This window comes from Schistocerca americana, chromosome X (assembly GCF_021461395.2).
Source record: "Schistocerca americana isolate TAMUIC-IGC-003095 chromosome X, iqSchAmer2.1, whole genome shotgun sequence".
Classification (NCBI taxonomy): domain Eukaryota; kingdom Metazoa; phylum Arthropoda; class Insecta; order Orthoptera; family Acrididae; genus Schistocerca; species Schistocerca americana.
This window is the reverse complement of record NC_060130.1, coordinates 155,973,894-155,995,439: the sequence shown is the minus strand read 5'-3', so window position 1 is coordinate 155,995,439 and position 21,546 is coordinate 155,973,894. Positions and strand designations below refer to the sequence as shown.

Here is a 21,546-nt window from a genome sequence, read left to right as displayed (position 1 = left end):
GCACGTGTTATCACCTTGCGTTTCTGCTGCGAAGTGCTGTGAAGTGCACTGTGTGGGCTGGTTTTATAACTTACGCCCATCCAGTCTTAGATGTAATCGTATAATGATCTCCTCACCACGAAAGACAACAAGTTGGTTATTCCGGTCCACAATACGCACCCCCATGTAGTCCAATGTCTAAACTGTCACTGGAAGGTATATAGCGTTGGTAGAAGACTCAATAATTTTCCATCCTGTCCGAAATGATGGGAGGAATCCGTACGTTGAATAAACCAAGCTATCGTTGAGAAATGAGTTCGTTGCAATGTCACACTCAACATGATCTGTACCGACAGAGAAAATATCCACTGCCTAAGCAGATCTGTAAAATTTACTGGGGTCAGTCTTCAAGACTTGTCCCTTTGTGAAACACAGTAGTGGGCCTACTGAACCTTTCTGCTTAAAGTCAGTCGACCATTCACCGACCTCATTTCAGATTTATGTGGACTGGCTTTTGCAAAGGGCTCAATTCATTTTCCAGACTTTTTTAACACTTCGTTTAAATCATCAATATCGTACATGCCGTCTGCATGTTAGGTTCCGTTGTAATTCTTCTGGGGGATGCAGAGAGCCAGATGAGTCGAGATAGTAGACGTTGTATATTACTGTTTTTAAATTTATGCTACCCATTGAGTTCCAGATCCCCTGCTGCATCCAGATGCACAAATCCACATTCTCCTGATTTCCACATTTTCCACATAGTCTTCGGCAATGTATTCCACATAAACACGCCTCGGAATCTCGGAATGTTGAATTTCTTTTCAATAAACTTCCCCACATCTGTATTTGTAAGCGCCCTGTCTGGTAGTACTACTAGAGGCTATTTCTTATGTTTATGAAGAGACCTAGTCCTTTCTTGTATGGTATCAAGTATAGAGTTTATATCTTCGTGCCTCCTGCAGTTGCTCCTGGGAATTTTGTGTATTCCTGACAGTCCTCGAAATAGCCGCAGCACCCCCAGCCAGTGAACCCACCACTAAGAGACCGGCTACTCTCGGAATGATCTAAAACAACTAAACTCCTCCCTAACAGGACAGGAAGGCCAAGTGGTACTGACTAGCCGATGTGTCATCCTCAGCTCATAGGCGTCACTGCATGCGGATATGGACGAGCATGTCGTCAGCACACCACTCTCCCGACCGTATATCAGTTTCCGATACCGGAGCGGCTACTTCTCAACTAGCTCCTCAGTTTGCCTAGCAAGGGCTAAGTGCAACCCGCTTGCCATCAGCGCTCGGCAGACCAGATGGTCACCCATCCAAGTGCTAGCCCAGCCCGACAGCGCTTTACTTTGGTGATCTGACGGGAACCGGTGTTACCACTGTGGCAAGGCCGTTAGCACTGCAGGAATGAGGGAGCGAATAATTCCACAACGTTTTTGGTACTGGTGGAACCCTGGGTAATATAACCGATCATATTTTCCCGCTCCTTTCTGCTGCAGGATGATTTTAGCTGCATACAACACTGTGAGGATACAGTTTTTCATGCAGGCTTTGGTTGTCATCTTCTTCCTTAGCGCTGTATGTGCAGCGCTCAAACACATGCGTGATATCCTTCCCTGTTTTCGCTTTCACAGGTAACGCCCAGGCAAATTTTGAATAAATATCAATGACCATTAAAATGTATTTGAATTCGTTACTCACACGTGAATATACGCTCATGTCGACAAGTTCCGCCCGCCACAGATCGACCAAAACTTTAATCATAACATATCTTCGAGGGTATGTTTTGCGTCCTAGTTTGTCCACTTCTCAAACTACAGTCTCCACACTTATTCGATGATACCTCTGTCTCTAAATTCATAAATTATTGAAACAACTTCATTCGAATGAGCTATATTGGCAGCAGCAATAGTGCGACTACATGGGTGCGGCCCCACATGCCATTGTTGCCAAATTTATTCAAGATGGAGGCAATGACGTCATCCAAGATGGCGGATTTTGGCCGGATGTTTGAATTTTGGCGGGAAGATAGGTCAATTGGGCTACCTCCACTAACGTAACCCTCCAGAAAAAAATTGACGGGAAATTTAAATTCCAGCAGGATAATGCGTCACACCACGAAAATGGCGGGAAAATAGACCAACTGGGCTACGTCCCCTAACCTAACCCCATATCTCCTAGAAAATGGCGGCAAGTTCAAATTCCATTTGAATAATGCAACACACCGCTCTTATCTCTACTAAACGAAGAAATTCGCAGGAAAATAGCTCACTTGGCCTACCTCCACTAACCTAAGCAACCCGACCGCCACCTCTTCCTACGAACTGGCAGCAACTTTTAATTTTTGCGGTAAACAAAATTCAATTCCTATATGTCTACTAAGCTAACAAAATGGCGTGGAAGAAAAGACACTTTGCTAACCTCAGTCGCCAGACTGCCACCATCTCCTAAGGATTCGTCGGAAAAGGACTTGGACATAAGACTTTATTTGAGGTACTTGATTGCATTTCAACTTTAATCATACTAATGATTCAATTTACAATTTCATATAGATATGAAAAGATGTTCAGCTACCTACTTTCAACTACTTTTCAAGGTCCAGACTGCCAACTCTTCCTAGGAAACATAGCACTGGTGTAGCACTTGCCCAAGAAAGGCAAAGGTCCCGAGTTCGAGTCTCGGTCTGGCACACAGTTTTAATCAGCCAGGAAGTTTCATATCAGCGCACACTCCGCTGCAGAGTGAAATTCTCATTCTGGAAACATCCCCCCAGGCTGTGGCTAAGCCATATCCCCGTAATATCCTTTCTTTAAGGAGTGCTAGTTCTGCAAGGTTCGCAGGAGAGCTTCTGTAAAGTTTGGAAGATAGGAGACGAGATACTGGCAGAAGTAAAGCTGTGAGGATGGGGCGTGGGTCGTGCTTTGGTAGACCACTTGCTTGCGAAAGGTAAAGGTGTCGAGTTTGAGTCTCGGTCCAGCACACAGTTTTAATCTGCCAGGAAGTTTCAATTTAAAATGAATCTGACTTGGATGGCTAGCAGCAGATGAGGAAACTTAAAACTATTCTATTTACAAGACGCACATGATGCATAGATATACAGTATATTTACAGGGCACACATACGTTACATGTGAATATGTAAATATACAGATATTTTTCTGTTTATAGTTATTTTAGTAAATATATTTTATTTATGCTTATATGTATTCTCTTCTTATCTTTTTCCCACACATGGTCCATGTGTGTATATACAGAGTACATAGTACACATAAATATTTACAAGACACACATACACAAAATTACTTAAACTACGATAAGGGAAGCATACTACTACTCTGCAGATTCTCCCTCTCTCTCATTCTCTCATTCTCATTCAATTGGAGCCCCCCATCCCTTCTCTCAATGCAAGTTAGGAGTGTGAGTAGGAGGAAGAGTTTCAATCCCGTCATCACAAACGACCCATTTATCGTCATGAGATGACAGGCCGATTTTAAACTGCAGCACAGTGTACACCTTCTGTCCCCTCGGTCGAATACTAGTTTGCCATACCATATGCGGCGGCTGCAGTGCAGCACCGCGAACACCGCTATACGGTCAAAAAAATATTCATATGTGTGTGAATTCCTAACGGACCAAACTGCTTACGTCATTGGTCCCTAGACATACACACTACTTAAATTAACTTAAACTAACTTATGCTAAGAACAACACACACACCCATGCCGGAGGGAGTACTCAAACCTCCGGCGGGAGGGGCCGCGGAATACGTGACATGGCAACTCAAACCGCACGGCCACTTCGTGCGGCGACTATACAGTCACCGGAAATAGTCTTCGACAGAGAGGTCGCTCAATGCCATACGACCCACACCCTTAGCCCGTCTCTGGGTCGCACTTTCCGATGTGCGGTAGGCATATATTTTTTATAACAGACCTACAAACTCCACAATCCCCAATCCATTTGCCTCCTCCCTCATACGGCCGATAACCTTCTTGTACTGTGGAACAATACCATAAGGACTATCGTCATATGGGTCACAGTTCTTCAACCAATATATAAAGCTATCTGTGCCCATATAAAGGGATTTAGGATCTGAAAATCGAATGTTTGCAAACTCGTAATGTACAGTTTTGATAATTCTGGTATGTACATTCCCACATAAATATGTTTCGTAAACTCGACTGCTGACTTTGCCATCTCCACAGCAACAGAGTTTTTGTTGAATATGGGGACCCGCTTAAAATTTGGCTGACAATGCATTCTCTTACGCCATAACGCCCATCCCAATCGGGCCAAATGAAAATTTCACGTCGTATCCTCAAATTCTCCATTGCTTTACCGATGATTGAATTATTCATTAATTTATAAAAATCTTTTTCAACGTCACATGTCGCGGACGCTCTCTGTCGCGTATTCAAATCAATATACTCCTTCAACCAGGGGGATTGTTTGAAGGAGATAATCCAGGTGATTCTAACCAGCTCCGTCCCCAAGCTGAGACACTGCTGGAGATTACGATAATGAATAACATGTCTCCACTTATTCCCCAGCATTGTCACCAGTTTTGGAGTGGAACCTCCTCGCGGAACTAGTTGCTCTGGACCGAATGGCAAATTGATATCCGCACCACGCAAACTAATAGGGTAAATGAGTTCTGCCCCCACCACATACCCTACACCGGAATCAGCCGCCATACGCCCATGCTTTTTTCACCTAACCTCTTGCATTCATCTTTGGGCACCCATCGAAACTCACCAATCAGCAGTGAATGCTGCGTGGCGTGCCCGTTTAAGTTATTTGCACCCAAGTAAATTACATATCTTGAATCAAGGGATGCGTTGAACCTGTCGCCAATCCGTGGGTTATTTGCCTTGGCATGCTTATGGACACATTGGCAAAGTCCCCAGTGGATCCCTCGTTAAAAAAAAAGTAGTATGTCGGCATCGGTCAATAATTCGATGCTGCACTTCGTTTTCTTGAGTATCGCGTCCCAAGAAAACGCAGGAGCTGTGTAATAAAAGGCGGGAACCAGAGAATAAATGACCATGCATAGACTCTCGAATTTCTCGAAAACGTCCCCAAGTAACCACACGTCTGCGTCCATGTAAAACCGTGCGTAGTCTCCTAAATTGGAGGTGTTGAATTCCTGCCAGACATTCAAGGCATGCTCATACTCTGCATCCATTATGGCATCGCCTGTAAGTTTGCTGGGGAATGCAGTTATGCCGGGTAGCCTGGTTTCGTTGAGTTTCCCCATACTATCCAAATACTCGTATTCGAAAACCCGCTACTTAGTCACAAGTTGAAACTTTTCCTCATCGGTAAATGCAGCTCAACTGATATGCATATCCTCCTGAGGTAGAGTTTCAACGAGAGTCTGTAGTGGCGCCTGCATAAAACGTAGTGAATTGAGGGAACGGAGCGTAGTTCTTGTCGTCACTCGTTTGGAGAATGAAACGTGTTTCTCGACGCTCTCAGGTAAGACGCTGACCTGATTTTTCTCCCAACCGGACTCAGCCAAGTGCTCAACTAGGAAGTGAGCGTCATACGCGCTTACATTATGGATGGAAACGAGTATGTGCCTTGGTAGCTGGTACCTTAAATTGCACGTATTGTGAGCTGCACCACAGAACTTCCCTGTGAGATGACAGTGGTCCCTACGAGGAGTTTCCGCTTTTCTGCCTAATGGCAGTCCGCAAATATGACAATCAACCGCGTTATTGAACAAATATTAACGCTCCTTCGATTTGATCATGGGAACTTTGTTGCTGAAATGCTTATCAACCTCCCATGAATGTTTTTCGGGCTCAGTGATCAGCTAAACCGCAGGATTATCCCCATCATAGTGGTTGAGACTGAAAACACAGGAAGACACAGTTTGGTACCCTGCCACATATGGTGCGTGTTTTTCTGCAAAGGTGCTATATGACGCTGTAGGGCCACCTTCACAACGGGTCAGAGGAGCGAGGAGGCATTCAAAGTCGGCGTTCACTTCAGACGGTCATCGCTCCTGGTGGTGAGCATTTTTAAACTTGATGAATTTGTCTTCCTCAGTAGACATAATAACACGTACTGGGTCCTTGGAAGGCCAGTCTACTAGATATACTGCTCATAACTTGTCTGAGGTAAAACTCATTCATGCACGTGAAGCTAATATGCTGTTTACCGTCACTCTTACTCAGTTGGGCGGAAAGGAGTTGGGACATGTCTTTGATCCAAACATAACGATAATTATCACCTTCAGAGAAGAGTAGCATGTTTCCGTGCATCTCATGCTCACCGGCCAAATCTGAGAAATGGAGGGGGCCGGCGACAATATGCTTGTCCTTCTCAGCTGACTTCCTTTTCTTCTCCAGAACATAAACATGAGCCAATATTCCGGTATTCTGCGCCACAAATTTAGGTATGCCCTGGATCTTGACAGGGAACTCGATATCGTCAAAGTTGCAACACCCATGAATATTATCACTTACGTGGTAAGCACCAGGATGCTGAGGATGGCCCCTAAGATTGTAATTTGTCTTGCAAGTTACGCTTGACCATGCAAAATAAGCTCGATCCATTCTGTTTTCGACATTAATGCATGGCCGCTTGTTAGCTTGATATGGCTACACCCTTCATTTACAGGATCATAGACAAGTGTATGGATGCCCAGGTACAGTATTCGGCTGAACGCCTTAGCTGACCCTCTGCTTCCATCTCGGAAAACCGGCCAGTATAGCACTCAAAGTGGATTTACAAAACCACTGGTCGATTGATGTGCTCTCCGTCATCATGCCTTCACCCCAGCCCCCCCCCCCTCCCCCCGCCCCCCAAGATAATGAATACTTGTTCAATGCCGGAATCAACTTTGGAGGTGTGCGACAGTTCGACGCAGAGCACCGCACAGCGTTTAATGACGGAATACCGAGGCTAATTGACTACCTCGAGGAGCTCCTTTTCCACAACAGGAAGGCATGCCTTAGAAAACCAACAGTGTCGCTGTACCCTCCTACCGGAAACTCGATCCTCGTAAGCGAGATTCGCTTCTCAAAGGCGTCTGCAATCATCGAGTCTCTAGCTGCGGTATGGTGTCACTGACGTGATGTCCTTCACTGAAAGGACGGGAGAGGGAACTGGCAATAGCCACAGGATCATCTCTGTTACTAATACTCCTACTACTACAACTAGTACTACTACTGCAGGGTGATGTCCATCCAGTCAGTGATGTGATCGGTGAGGTGCTGAGTGATACCTGTTGTGGCAGACATACCTTTCTCGGGCGACGATTCTGACGAGGATGCTGAGGAGGACGAGGTCGCGCTGTCGGGTCAGGCCAGTGGGAGCAGCTTGGCTGTGGTGACTGTTCCTGATGCTGTTGTTGCTGCTCTTTAAGCCTGACCCGGTAACCTGAGGGGTGGTAGCTGGTCGCCCAGTCCACGGACGCCAGAGCGGCGGTGATGGGCATCGGTGGCGAGGGTCTCTTGCGCTACGTGTAGCTGCGCCCTTAGATGCGTTGCATGCCTTACCGGACACTGCTTTGCCGGGAAAGAAGGTTTAGCCACCACGGTATGCACTCCACGCTGTGCTGCTCCTGTGGAGACGTGTCCGCTGTAAAAGAAAGGAAAAAAATTAAGTATAACGCTTGGTGAAAGGAAAGAGAGAAAGAAAGAATACAGACGATCACATGGTTATAAGCGGAATGAGTAATTACCTTTGCAGCTCTGGGTCCATGTCGTAAGCAACTCACCAACGTTGTCGGTTATTTCTACCAACCCTTCAGGGAAGGGTCTGGTCAAGCTGCGTTTGTTCCTCTTCGTCTAGGGTCATTTCTCTGACCCAGTCAGGTATTTCATCGTTATCAGAATCGATAAGCTGTAGATCCCTCTCACCTACAACAACAAAAAGTCATAAATATATATATAGGGTGGTCCACTGATCGTGACCGCGCCAAATATCTCACTAAATAAGCGTCAAACGAAAAAACTACAAAGAACGAAACTTGGCTAGCTTCAAGGGGGAAACCAGATGGCGCTATGGTTGGCCCGCTAAATGGCGCTGCCATAGGTCAAACGAATATCAACTGCTTTTCTTTAAAATAGAAACCCCCATTTTTTATTACATATTCGTGAAGTACGTAAAGAATTATGAATGTTTTAGTTGGACCACTTTTTGCGCTTTGTGATAGACGGCGCTGTAATAGTCACAAACATATGGCTCATAATTTAAGACGAATAGGTGGTAACAGGTAGGTTTTTAAAATTAAAATTCAGAACATAGGTACGTTTGAACATTTTACTTCGGTTGCTCCAATGTGATAGATGTACCTTTGTGAACTTATCATTTCTGAGAACGCATGCTGTTGCAGCGTGATTACCTGTAAATACCACATTAATGCAATAAATGCTCAAAACGATGTCCGTCAACCTCAATGCATTTGGCAATACGTACAAAGACATTCCTCTCAGCAGCGAGTAGTTCGCCTTCCGTTATGTTCGCACATGCATTGACAATGCGCTGACGCATGTCGTCAGGCATTGTCGGTGAATCACGATAGCAAATATCCTTCAACTTTCCCCACAGAAAGAAATCCAGGGACGTCATATCCGGTGAACGTGCCGGCCATGATATGGTGCTTCGACGACCAATCCACCTGTCATGAAATATGCTATTCATTACGGCTTCACACGCACGCGAGCTATCTTACGGTCAATCATCATGTTGGAAGTACATCGCCATTCTGTCATGCAGTGAAACATCTTGTAGTAACATCGGTAGAACATTTTGTAGGAAATCGGCATGCATTGCACCATTTAGATTGCCATCGATAAAATGGGGGCCAATTATCCTTCCTCCCATAATGCCGTTCCATACAAGAACCCGCCAAGGTCGCTGATGTTCCACTTGTCACAGCCATCGTGGATTTTCCGTGGCCCAGTAGTGCATATTATGCTGGTTTACGTTACCGCTGTTGGTGAATGACGCTTCGTCACTAAATAGAAAAAATCTGTCACCGTCCCGAAATTTCTCTTGTGTCCAGTGGCAGAACTGTACACGACGTTCAAAGTCGTCACCATGCAAACTCTGGTGCATAGAAACATGGTACGGGTGCAGTCGATGTTGATGTAGCATTCTCAACACCGACGTTTTTGAGATTCCCGATTCTCGCACAGTTTGTCTGCGACTGATGTGCGGATTAGCCATGACAGCAGCTAAAACACCTAATTGGGCATCATCATTTGTTGCCGGACGTGGTTGACGCTCCAAATGCGGCTGAACATTTCCTGTTTCCTTAAATAACGCAACTATCCGGCGAACGGTCCTGACACTTGGATGATGTAGTCCAGGACACCGAGCAGCATACATAGCACACGCCCGTTGGGCATTTTGATCACAATAGCCATATATCAACACTATATCGACCTTTTCCGCAATTGGTAAACGGTCCATTTTAACATGGGTAATGTATCACGAAGCAAATACCGTCGACACTGGCGGAATGTTACGTGATACCACGCACTTAAACGTTTGTGACTCTTACAGCGCCATCTATCACAAAGCGAAAAAAGTGGTCCAACTAAAACATTCATATTTCTTTACGTACTACACGAATATGTAATAAAAATGTGGGTTCCTATTTTTAAAAATGCAGTTGATATCCGCTTAACCTATGGCAGCGCCATATATATATATATATATATATATATATATATATATATATATATATATATATATATATACACTCCTGGAAATGGAAAAAAGAACACATTGACACCGGTGTGTCAGACCCACCATACTTGCTCCGGACACTGCGAGAGGGCTGTACAAGCAATGATCACACGCACGGCACAGCGGACACACCAGGAACCGCGGTGTTGGCCGTCGAATGGCGCTAGCTGCGCAGCATTTGTGCACCGCCGCCGTCAGTGTCAGCCAGTTTGCCGTGGCATACGGAGCTCCATCGCAGTCTTTAACACTGGTAGCATGCCGCGACAGCGTGGACGTGAACCGTATGTGCAGTTGACGGACTTTGAGCGAGGGCGTATAGTGGGCATGCGGGAGGCCGGGTGGACGTACCGCCGAATTGCTCAACACGTGGGGCGTGAGGTCTCCACAGTACATCGATGTTGTCGCCAGTGGTCGGCGGAAGGTGCACGTGCCCGTCGACCTGGGACCGGACCGCAGCGACGCACGGATGCACGCCAAGACCGTAGGATCCTACGCAGTGCCGTAGGGGACCGCACCGCCACTTCCCAGCAAATTAGGGACACTGTTGCGCCTGGGGTATCGGCGAGGACCTTTCGCAACCGTCTCCATGAAGCTGGGCTACGGTCCCGCACACCGTTAGGCCGTCTTCCGCTCACGCCCCAACATCGTGCAGCCCGCCTCCAGTGGTGTCGCGACAGGCGTGAATGGAGGGACGAATGGAGACGTGTCGTCTTCAGCGATGAGAGTCGCTTCTGCCTTGGTGCCAATGATGGTCGTATGCGTGTTTGGCGCCGTGCAGGGGAGCGCAACAATCAGGACTGCATACGACCGAGGCACACAGGGCCAACACCCGGCATCATGGTGTGGGGAGCGATCTCCTACACTGGCCGTACACCACTGGTGATCGTCGAGGGGACACTGAATAGTGCACGGTACATCCAAACCGTCATCGAACCCATCGTTCTACCATTCCTAGACCGGCAAGGGAACTTCCTGTTCCAACAGGACAATGCACGTCCGCATGTATCCCGTGCCACAAACGTGCTCTAGAAGGTGTACGTCAACTACCCTGGCCAGCAAGATCTCCGGATCTGTCCCCCATTGAGCATGTTTGGGACTGGATGAAGCGTCGTCTCACGCGGTCTGCACGTCCAGCACGAACGCTGGTCCAACTGAGGCGCCAGGTGGAAATGGCATGGCAAGCCGTTCCACAGGACTACATCCAGCATCCCTACGATCGTCTCCATGGGAGAATAGCAGCCTGCATTGCTGCGAAAGGTGGATATACACTGTACTAGTGCCGACATTGTGCATACTCTGTTGCCTGTGTCTATGTGCCTGTGGTTCTGTCAGTGTGATCATGTGATGTATCTGACCACAGGAATGTGTCAATAAAGCTTCCCCTTCCTGGGACAATGAATTCACGGTGTTCTTATTTCAATTTCCAGGAGTGTATATATACAGGGTGAGTCACCTAACATTACCGCTGGATATATTTCGTAAACCACATCAAATACTGACAAATCGATTCCACAGACAGAACGTGAGGAGAGGAGCCAGTGTAATTGGTTCATACAAACCATAAAAAAATGCACGGAAGTATGTTTTTTAACACAAACCTACGTTTTTTTAAATGGAACCCCGTTAGTTTTGTTAGCACATCTGAACATATAAACAAATACGTAATCAGTGCCGTTTGTTGCATTGTAAAATGTTAATTACATCCGGAGATATTGTTACCTAAAGTTGACTCTTGAGTACCACTCCTCCGCTGTTCGATCGTGTGTATCGGAGAACACCGAATTACGTAGGGATCCAAAGGGAACGGTGATGGACCTTAGGTACAGAAGATACTGGAACAGCACATTACGTCAACATGCTAACACCTTTTTATTGGTCTTTTTCACTGACGCACATGTACATTGCCATGAGGGGTGAGGTACACGCACACACGTGGTTTCCGTTTTCAATTACGGAGTGGAATAGAGTGTGTCCCGACATGTCAGGCCAATAGATGTCCAATGTGGTGGCCATCTTTTGCTGCACACAATTGCAATCTCTGGCGTAATGAATGTCGTACACGCCGCAGTACATCTGGTGTAATTTCGCCGCAGGCTGCCACAATACGGTGTTTCATATCCTCTGGGGTTGTAGGCACATCACGGTACACATTCTCCTTTAACGTACCCCACAGAGAGAAGTCCAGAGGTGTAAGTTCAGGACAACGGGCTGGCCAATTTATGCGTCCTCCACGTCCTATGAAACGCCCGTCGAACATCCTGTCAAGGGTCAGCCTAGTGTTAGTTGCGGAATGTGTAGGTGCACCATCATGCTGATACCACATACGTCAACGAGTTTCCAGTGGGACATTTTCGAGCAACGTTGCCAGATCATTCTGTAGAAACGAGATGTATGTTGCTGGGCCCCTGCAATGAAGTGAGGACCAATGAGGTGGTCGCCAATGATTCCGCAGCATACATTTACAGTCCACGGTCGCTGTCGCTCTACCTGTCTGAGCCAGCGAGGATTGTCCAAGGACCAGTAATGCATGTTCCGTAGATTCACTGCCCCGTGGTTTGTGAAACCCGCTTCATCGGTAAACAGGTAGAACTGCAACGAATTCTCTGTTAATGCCCATTGACAGAATTACACTCGATGATTAAAGTCATCACATGTAATTGCTGATGTAGCGACACATGAAACGGGTGAAAGCGGTGACGATGCAGTATGCGCATGACACTACTTTGACTCAGTCCACCGGCTCTCGCAATGTCCCGTGTACTCATGTGTGGGTTCATGGCAACAGCAGCTAACATACCAACTGCACCCGCCTCTCCTGTAACGGGCCTGTTACGGACCCGTTTGCGTGCTACGACCATACCTGTTGCATACAGTTGGCGGTAGGTGTTTCGCAATGTGCGGCACGTTGGATGCTCTCTGTCCGGGTACCGTTCTGCATACACCCTGCAGGCTTCAGCTGCATTTCGTCGACACTCGCCATAGATGAGTATCATCTCCGCCTTTTCAGAGTACGAATTCACCATGGTCACAGTTCCTACAACACTACACTATCACAGACGTCTGATAACACGGTGTACTACAGTTGATCTGCGAGCGGAGATGAATGCAGAATAACAATAGCAGCAAGCGCTACATGTGGACACTGCGACAGCTGGACCAAACCACAACAGTGCACTACAGTCACACTCGTAAACACGGTCGTCATCGTAAACATGTCCCTGCAGATGCTGCTCGCCGACCGTGGCCCGTGTTTGTTACAACACGCAACTGAACGTCGGAGGTTTCAAGCGTCAACTTTAGGTTACCATATCTCCGGATGTAATTAACATTTTACAATGCAACAAACGGCACTGATTACGTATTTGTTTATATGTTCAGATGTACTAACAAAACTAACGTGGTTCCATTTAAAAAACCTAGGTTTGTGTTAAAAAACATACTTCCGTGCATTTTTGTATGGTTTGTATTAAACAATTACACTAGCCCCTCTCCACACTTTCGGTCTGTGGAATCGGTTCGACAGTATTTTATATTTTATGTGGTTTACAAAATATATCCAGCGGTAACGTTAGGTGATACTTCTTAAAAAAAACTGTACTGTTACGGACACATACACAAAAAATTAGAATTCTTTTCACACTTACAGCGCTGCTCTGCCGTATTATTAGGCGTTGGAGACTTGCAAATACGAATCTGTCTTCAGCTGCCTAGCTATGCCGTCTAGCACTTCTAGGACTGTCGCTGTAACAAGACGAAACCTAGGTATATATATATATATATATATATATATATATATATATATATATATATATATATATATTACTACTACTACTACTACTGGAACATTGATATTTCCCTCTTTTTCTACAAACTTATGCGATTGTTGGCACCTTGTATTCGTTGCTGCTGGAGGCGGTTCCACATTGGGTAGCTGATGTATTTCTCCAGCCACCAGCAGTGCCTCCAAATCCTTCTGGATTTCCAGAATGTGAACCATATATATCAAGCTCAAGAAATAAACCATAGATACAAAAAAAATTACGCTACTACTATTAAGACAAAAATTTCTTTTTTATATACCCACGCGGCGTTTTAGGCACTGGCTTTCCACATGAGGAGGAGTTTGCTGCGGGCCAGCCTCTTCCTAATCCGCCTCACGTCTTCTCTCACAATCCAAAATAAAATCCTGGATTTGTGCTGTAAAAAAAAAAAGTATGTTACCAATTTGAATTCATTTTCTAACACACCACTTTTTTCTCGATTTAAACACCGTAACCATAAACATAAATTATTCACTTACGTGGTACATCACATCCTTATTCTTTTTCTTCAGCCATTATACAACGTTTGGTACTGCCACTGACGCTGGTGGTGGTGCTGCTGCTACGCTTCATGAGTGATTGATGAGGCTGGCAGACAGACACACGCAGACACACGGCTATACAGACGAATTGACAATGGCTGAACGAGACCGGGAGTGGGGAGCGACGGTATATATAGACTCTGCAGTTTTGTGGGAACCAATAAGGAAGAGCAGTTGATGAGAAGTTCTGAACAGTACTTTTAACAGCCAATAGGTGTGTGGCATCCTACCCCACCTGCAGATGTAAAGTTTTGAAGGTAGGAGACAATATATTGGCGGAAGTAAAGCTGTGAGGATGGTAAGTTAGTCGTGCATGGGTAGCTCAACGTCTGGCTTTAGCTGTCGCGCGGTCGCACGCTCCTCAAGTTTGCTCCGTGAACATTCAGTGTTTAGGCCAGTGTTTTCGTGTTTCGTGGTTGTTTATTGGCGTTTTGCACGTGAATTAAGTGTTATAAATTGAGCTATTGGTCTTCGTTCGTTTCGTCTTTCTACGTAGTGCCGATGGGATTTCGGCGTTGTCCGAAATTTCTTCGCTGCAGAACAACATGGAAAACTCCGTCAGAAAAAACACAGTGGTTTTCACCTTCGACAAGTACACCCGTCGAGTACAGCCCTCTGAACTTGAAATACACGACTGGATTACCCAGGTAATTGGCCTTTATTCTGAATTGGTTCATACTATGCAGCTAGACTCTGATGAATACTGCATTTTTGTAAAGTTTAACGATCCCGTGAGTGTAGGCCGTTTTCTGGAAAAATTGAGTTATGAAACGGTATTTATACACCGTGATTGTACTAAAAGTACTGCAAAACTCAGGAATTCCGAGTCTGTAATTAGAAATGTTAGGGTTTTGAATATTCCCATAGAAGTAGACAACTCGAAAATTAAAGATGTCCTTTCAAAGTATGGGGTTGTCAGGCAAATAGTCAACGAAAGGTGGACTTCGCATTTTAAGCAGCAGTGATTTAACGGCATTCGCTCCGTGGAGCTGGAAGTGAAGACAAACATTCCATCCTACATCTTTGTTGACGGGCACAAGGCGCATGTTATTTACTCAGGGCAAACCCCTATATGTCATGTATGTAAAGAGTCTGGTCACCTCCGTGAGGACTGCCCTCGCAGTGTTTTTGTGCTAAAAAATAACCTTACGCAACGTCGGAAATTAACGCTCAACGATTTGTTGCCAGCCAGTAATACAACAGAGGCGGCGGCTGTCATGGATCCTGTTACTACCTCTGAAAATATTGCACTTAATGTTAATGAATTTCCGTCTTTAAAACCTGCATTAACTGCTGAAATTCCGTCCCGTGACAGCGAGATTCCCACTAAAAAGCGTCCTCTAGAGGACACTGAAAAAAATGTTGATGAGGACTCTTCCTGTGAAACACCCGTTGCCAGGAAGCCGAAGCCCAGTCCTGAAGATCTGTTGCAAGTGGGCGAAGGAGATGAAATGCAGGTCGATGTGGCTCCCACTTCCGCACAAGGAATTATACCACCACGAACAGATAGTGACGCAGCTGGTAGTGACCTTTCACAGAAATGTGCCCCTGAGCCTGTGGTCACAGCTGCAATAACCGCATCAAGTGCACAGCCCATACAGTGCGAACAGTACGAGGAAGTACCAAGTATACAACCTGCTGACTCCGAAGCGCAACACCGCGCCGAAGGAGGAAATAAACAAGCATCACCGCCTCGCCAGCAAGACAACACAACAGACAACACGCCGGAGCCAAATATTGACGACTCGCAAGCCACCGCCGTTGGGCCAGACGGCCACCGTCGGAGGCTGCGACCGAAATCAGGTTTTGCTGTCACGCGTCATCAAGCGAAAGCCACAGCAGAGAAGAAATACATCAAGAAAAAGAATACTAAATATGAAGTCATCAGGGCCAACACTGGCGGGGAGACAGAGAAAGACAACAGTGACTTACAGCAATGCATTGTCAGGATTTCGGGATAATTTTCTTTTCGAGGACTTTGTTTAAAAGCAGTAAAATTATTTCTGGGAATTAGTACATGTAATGGGCACACAGCTTGTACAGATCGTGACTTGTAGAGAAGCACGTTGCTGCTATAATGATACCGATCATTATCCCAAATAGCTTCTTCTGGCATGTTTGTGGTGCAAGTTTATAGCATTACTACTATTAACGTTAATAAAATACAGTCACCCTTGAAATTGGCAGCACTGAAAGAATTCTTGTACCAGTCTGGGACAGATATCGCATTGCTACAAGAAGTTGCGATAACGGAATTTCGGATCCCAGGGTTTTTTGAAATTGTTAATGTTTCTACGGAAGTCAATATCGGTACAGCCATTCCTATAAGGGAAGGCATTCCGGTGACTGAAATCGAACGACTAGAATCAGGAAGAGTCGTAGGCGTAAGAATTTTCGGTGGGACCGTGCTTAACCTTTACGCGCCATCAGGAAATTCCCATAAATTGGATGGTGCGAAGTTTTTTCAAGATGAACTAATTTATTCATTGAGGAAAAATCCGTGTTCTCTTATACTAGGTGGAGTTTCTAACTGTGTTTTAAACCAGAAAGATCAACAACCCAATTTCAACTACTCGCCACAGTTAAAAAAGTTAGTAAGTGATCTACAACTTAAGGATGTGTGGGAACTTCAGCACCCGACGTCAGTCGAGTTCACGTATATAACCAGCTACTCCCGCATCAGACTAGATAGAATTTACGTGTCACCAAATTTGCAAAATTTTTTTATTTTTTAAACTGTTCCCGTGTATTTTAGCGATCACAGTACACTTTTAAAAAAATGGTTGAAATGGCTCTGAGAACTATGGGACTTAAAATCTGAGGTCATCAGTCCCCTAGAACTTAGAACTACTTAAACCTAACTAACCCAAGGACATCACACACATCCATGCCCGAGGCAGGATTCGAACCTGCGACCGTCGCGGTCGCGTGGTTCCAGACTGAAGCGCCTAGAACCGCTCGGCCAAACCGGCCGGCCCTACACTTTTAACTTGCTTTAATTTAAGTGTACAGCCAACCCGTCTATTCAGAGGCCAATGGAATTTGAATATCTCTGTTTTAACTGACGAAGAACCGGAACAGGAAATAAGAGTAGCGTGGACTATGTGCCTCCGCACAGCAGACAAGCACCCAACAGTCATTGACTGGTGGACTAGGAGGGCTAAACCAAGGCTGCGGAAAGTTGCCATTCAGTATAGTGTAGCGAGGCGCAGGGAGTTGAGGAATACAATGGAGCTTTATTATAAAGTTTTAAGAGACTTATATCAACAGGCACATGATGACGTAATTCGTTTCAATGATATAAAAAAAAACCAAGTTATTAAGCATTAAACGGCAACAGATGGAGGGACTAAAAATGAAATCGAAAGCCACATCAGTAGTAGCAGATGAAACAGCTTCTCTGTATCACTTGGTGCGGCATGCTAAAAACAGACGTCAAACTTTTATTGATGAAGTCCAGACGCATACTGGTATAAGGCTCACATGCCAGAAAGAAATACTGGCCGAAGTCCACAGGTACTATGACAACTTATATGCCCCTACCACAGTGGACGATGCAGCTCTCGAGGAATTTCTCACTATTTTAGGTCCACAATTGTCGGAAACAGAAAACGCTGACGTCTTGTCACCTATTACTAAAGATGAAGTGCATGAGGCAGTGCGTAACTCACCTCTCAAAAAATCTACGGGACTTGATGGCCTCCCTGTGGAATTTTATGAACGCTACTGGTCTGTAATTGGAGACAAGATCACTTCCATGGCGAATGAGGTCCTGAACGGAAAAGCGGTCGCTGCAGAGTTTAAGGGAAGTAAAATAGTACTGATTCCTAAGAGCAAAGGCAAAACCAACTTAAACAATTTCCGGCATCTTTCGCTACTAAATTCTGATTACAAAATAATTTCGCGTATTATCAACAAAAGACTCTCTGCCTATTCCAACTAAATATTGAGTCATCATCAATCTTGTTCTCCAACCAGAACGATATTCGAAAGTCTATCTGCATACAGGGACGTCATTGCAAATACCTCAGTGACAAGTATGAAATGTGCTGTAATCTTTACAGATTTTAACAAAGCTTTTGACCGCGTCCGTTATACATACCTCTTTGCGACGCTGTCAAGAATGGCTTTCCACCCTCAGATTGTCAACATGCTAAGATGGTTCAAATGGTTCGAGGCACTATGGGACTTAACAGCTATGGTCATCAGTCCCCTAGAACTTAGAACTACTTAAACCTAACTAACCTAAGGACAGCACACAACACCCAGTCATCACGAGGCAGAGAAAATCCCTGACCCCGCCGGGACAACATACTAAGAAATATTGCAACAGGTATAAATGAGAAAATAGCAATCAATGGCCAAACATCTAAACCGATACAGATAAGGCGAGGGGTTCCACAGGGCAGTCCCTCATCTATGTTTTTATTTTCCGTATCTTTAGAGCCCTTTCTCCGCACTGTCCACGCAAGATTAACAGCCATAACATTGAGTGGTGAGAAAACTGTCATACGAGCTTATGCTGATGACGTGGGTGTTGTAATAAGGGATAAGGAGGAGACAGTTACACTGGAAAGAGAAATCCAAAAGTATTATCTAGCGTCGGGAGCGACGACAAATAAAAACAAAAGTAAAATATTGAATCTGCGGGGCCTAGATCACCTCCGACTGGCATGGGCGAAGCAAGACAGCCGGTCGGGGTGGCCGAGCGGTTCTAGGCGCTACAGTCTGGAACCATGCGACCACTACGGTCGCAGGTTCGAATCCTGCCTCGGGCATGGATGTGTGTGATGTCCTTAGGTTAGTTAGGTTTAAGTAGTTCTAAGTTCTAGGGGACTGATGACTTCAGAAGTTAAGTCCCGTAGTGCTCAAAGCCGAGCCAAAACAAGACAACAAACATAAAACTTTGGGAATAACCTTAATGGCATGTCCGATGAGGATGGCTGCTTTCAACTGGACGGAAACTAGGAGGAAAGTTCATGGTGCTGTAATGGAGAACATCCATGGTCCAGGTGCAAAAAGTCAGTCATCAACTCCTGCATTTTGTCTAAAGCGTATTTCATTGCGCAGGTATTTCCAATCCCCAGACTAGCAGCGAAAGGGATCATGTCCACTGTTACCAATTATTTATGGCGAGGAGACATATTCAGGGTTGGTGCAACTACCGTTATACTGGATGTCAGAAACCAGACACACCTTTGTGGAAAATGCAATCTGGTGGATACACTCATCCACAGTTTAACCTGTGGCGGCAATGTGAATAACTGGAATTGGATCAGGCAAAAAATCGCCTTTCTCACCAGATCCTCGACGGAATATATAAATCCATCGCTCCTCCTGAGACCAGACATGACATACTTTCCGAAATTAAAAACCAACGCCATTAGCTGGTTACTAGGAAAATATGTTAGTTATGTCATCAACAAACTTGGGTCGGGCAACGAGATAGAATTCCGCGTTTACATGAAGTGTGAATACGCAAAAATCAGCACGTATCGCAACCACAAGAAGCACTACGGCAACATGCTGAAGATCATTTTTGAAAGAATGGGCGTCGGTTAAATATGTGGAACCACTACAACACCTTAAACGAGAACGAACAGAAAGAAAATTGAAAGTCACTTGTGTTCTTATTATTATTTACTATTACCTTGCTTCCGAAACTTCTATGTCACACGAAGAGTTTTTTCAAAACATTTTGTTCAGAATTACTCGTGTTCGACTTCCAAAGTATTTGTGTGATTCAAGAAGATTTGTTAAGTTTTATCAGTGTTCAGTTTCTATTCAGAGAAGAGGTTTCTTTGTGTTTCTTACATCGGAGAATGAGAGTTCTGTGTTAAGATTTCTGCACACTTACAAGGGGAAGGCCTCAGACACGACCAACCGATTCGGCTCAGATTTCGTAGGTCACTTGCATATAACCTAAAACGAAGGACTCTAACATATTTTGGGTCATCACCCCCGCGTTTTTGAGAAAATCACCCCTAAAGGTTATGCCGAGCAATCGACTCAAAACTGGCGGGATCGATAGGTAATTGTAAATACAGCATTTTTCATAATCAGGAATGGGATCCGAAAACGCATACTTTTCCAGAAATCGAGGTAAGAAACTTTTACAACTGCCGCTTCTGTACCCACAAGGTAAGCGCTTTTCGCCGACAACACCGATAGCGCCGGCACAGTAACTCTGCGTGTTCGGTCAAAGGGTTAGCTGCCCTATGTAATAAGAAAAAAAAACTGAGTTAATGCATCAACGACGAACTGAAACGGGTGTCTTGCGACGTCCGCCCCGAGCAGATACAACGAACGAAAACGAACAAAATGAGATTAAAAAAAATAAGGTAGCGCAATGGCCATGGTAACTGGCTGCGAATCGGAGAACCTGGGTTCGAATCTCGAAGAAACCTCCCGAATGTTTTTCTTTTCGTTTGTATTTTTCGATATCTCAATTGATAGGGGTAGGAGGGTTAATAAGGTAAGTAAATCAATAAGGAATTATGATAACAAGGTAGGCAAATAAATTTCTCAAACCTCTTGGGATAATAAACAACTGCAATGATACTCCGGGTCACTTTACAATCTCTCTTCCAATCACTGTTACGTGTCCTCATTTTTCTTCGGGCATAGTACTTGTCACATAAACATTCGAAACAAATATACCTACTGAAGTGTTGGCAGAAGAGTCAACACCGTGTTGCTAGAGGAGGCCGAAATGCAGGCTTTTAGCTCAGGCAGACTGGCGTGAGGTCTGGAACAGTTAAAGGAATTTATAGTAGCAAATAAAGTACGTAGTTGATGTAATACTTAACTTTAATCCATAATTGGAGAACATTGGTCTGACGGTACTGGCATCACAATATATATAGCAAAGGATTATGGCGCCTTGCTAGGTCTTCGCAAATGACGTGGCTGAAGGCTATGCTAACTATCGTCTCGGCTAATGAGAGCGTATTTGTCAGTGATCCCCTTCTGGCAAAGTCCTCTGTACAACTGGGGCGAGTGCTAGTAAGTCTCTCTAGACCTGCCGTGTGGTGGCGCTCGGTCTGCAATCACTGACAGTGGCGACACGCGGGTCCGACGTATACTAACGGACCGCGGCCGATGTAAAGGCTACCACCTAGCAAGTGTGGTGTCTGGCGGTGACACCACACTTACGACATCAAGAACATCTAATGAATGCATTCTTTCGGCAGCTACACTGTTCCTTCCGAAGAGTCGGCGGAAAACAAACTTGGTTTACATTTAAAAATATGTCATTTTCGGGAATTAATTTTGATGCGTACCATGCATACGATGTCGTTGCCTGAAAAATCGGTGCTGAAAGTTGGTTATGAATTATGCTGTGAATAGTTATTGCAGCCGTGCTGTTGTGCAATTCCCGCTGGGTTTCCAGAAGCACACTGCAATTCTGAAGCCTGGAAATAAAGATTTTAAACTGGCGATAGAAATAAACATCACACGGTTGGCACACAGGTGTGCAGTTTGGCGGTATTCC

The 21,546-nt window shown here is 45.2% G+C and overlaps 1 pseudogene; it reads right to left on the bottom strand.

Annotated features, from left to right (window-relative positions):
• Positions 1 to 1,261: 1,261 nt before the first annotated feature.
• Positions 1,262 to 1,379, bottom strand: LOC124557365 (annotated as a pseudogene).
• Between the last annotated feature and the right edge of the window lie 20,167 nt (positions 1,380 to 21,546).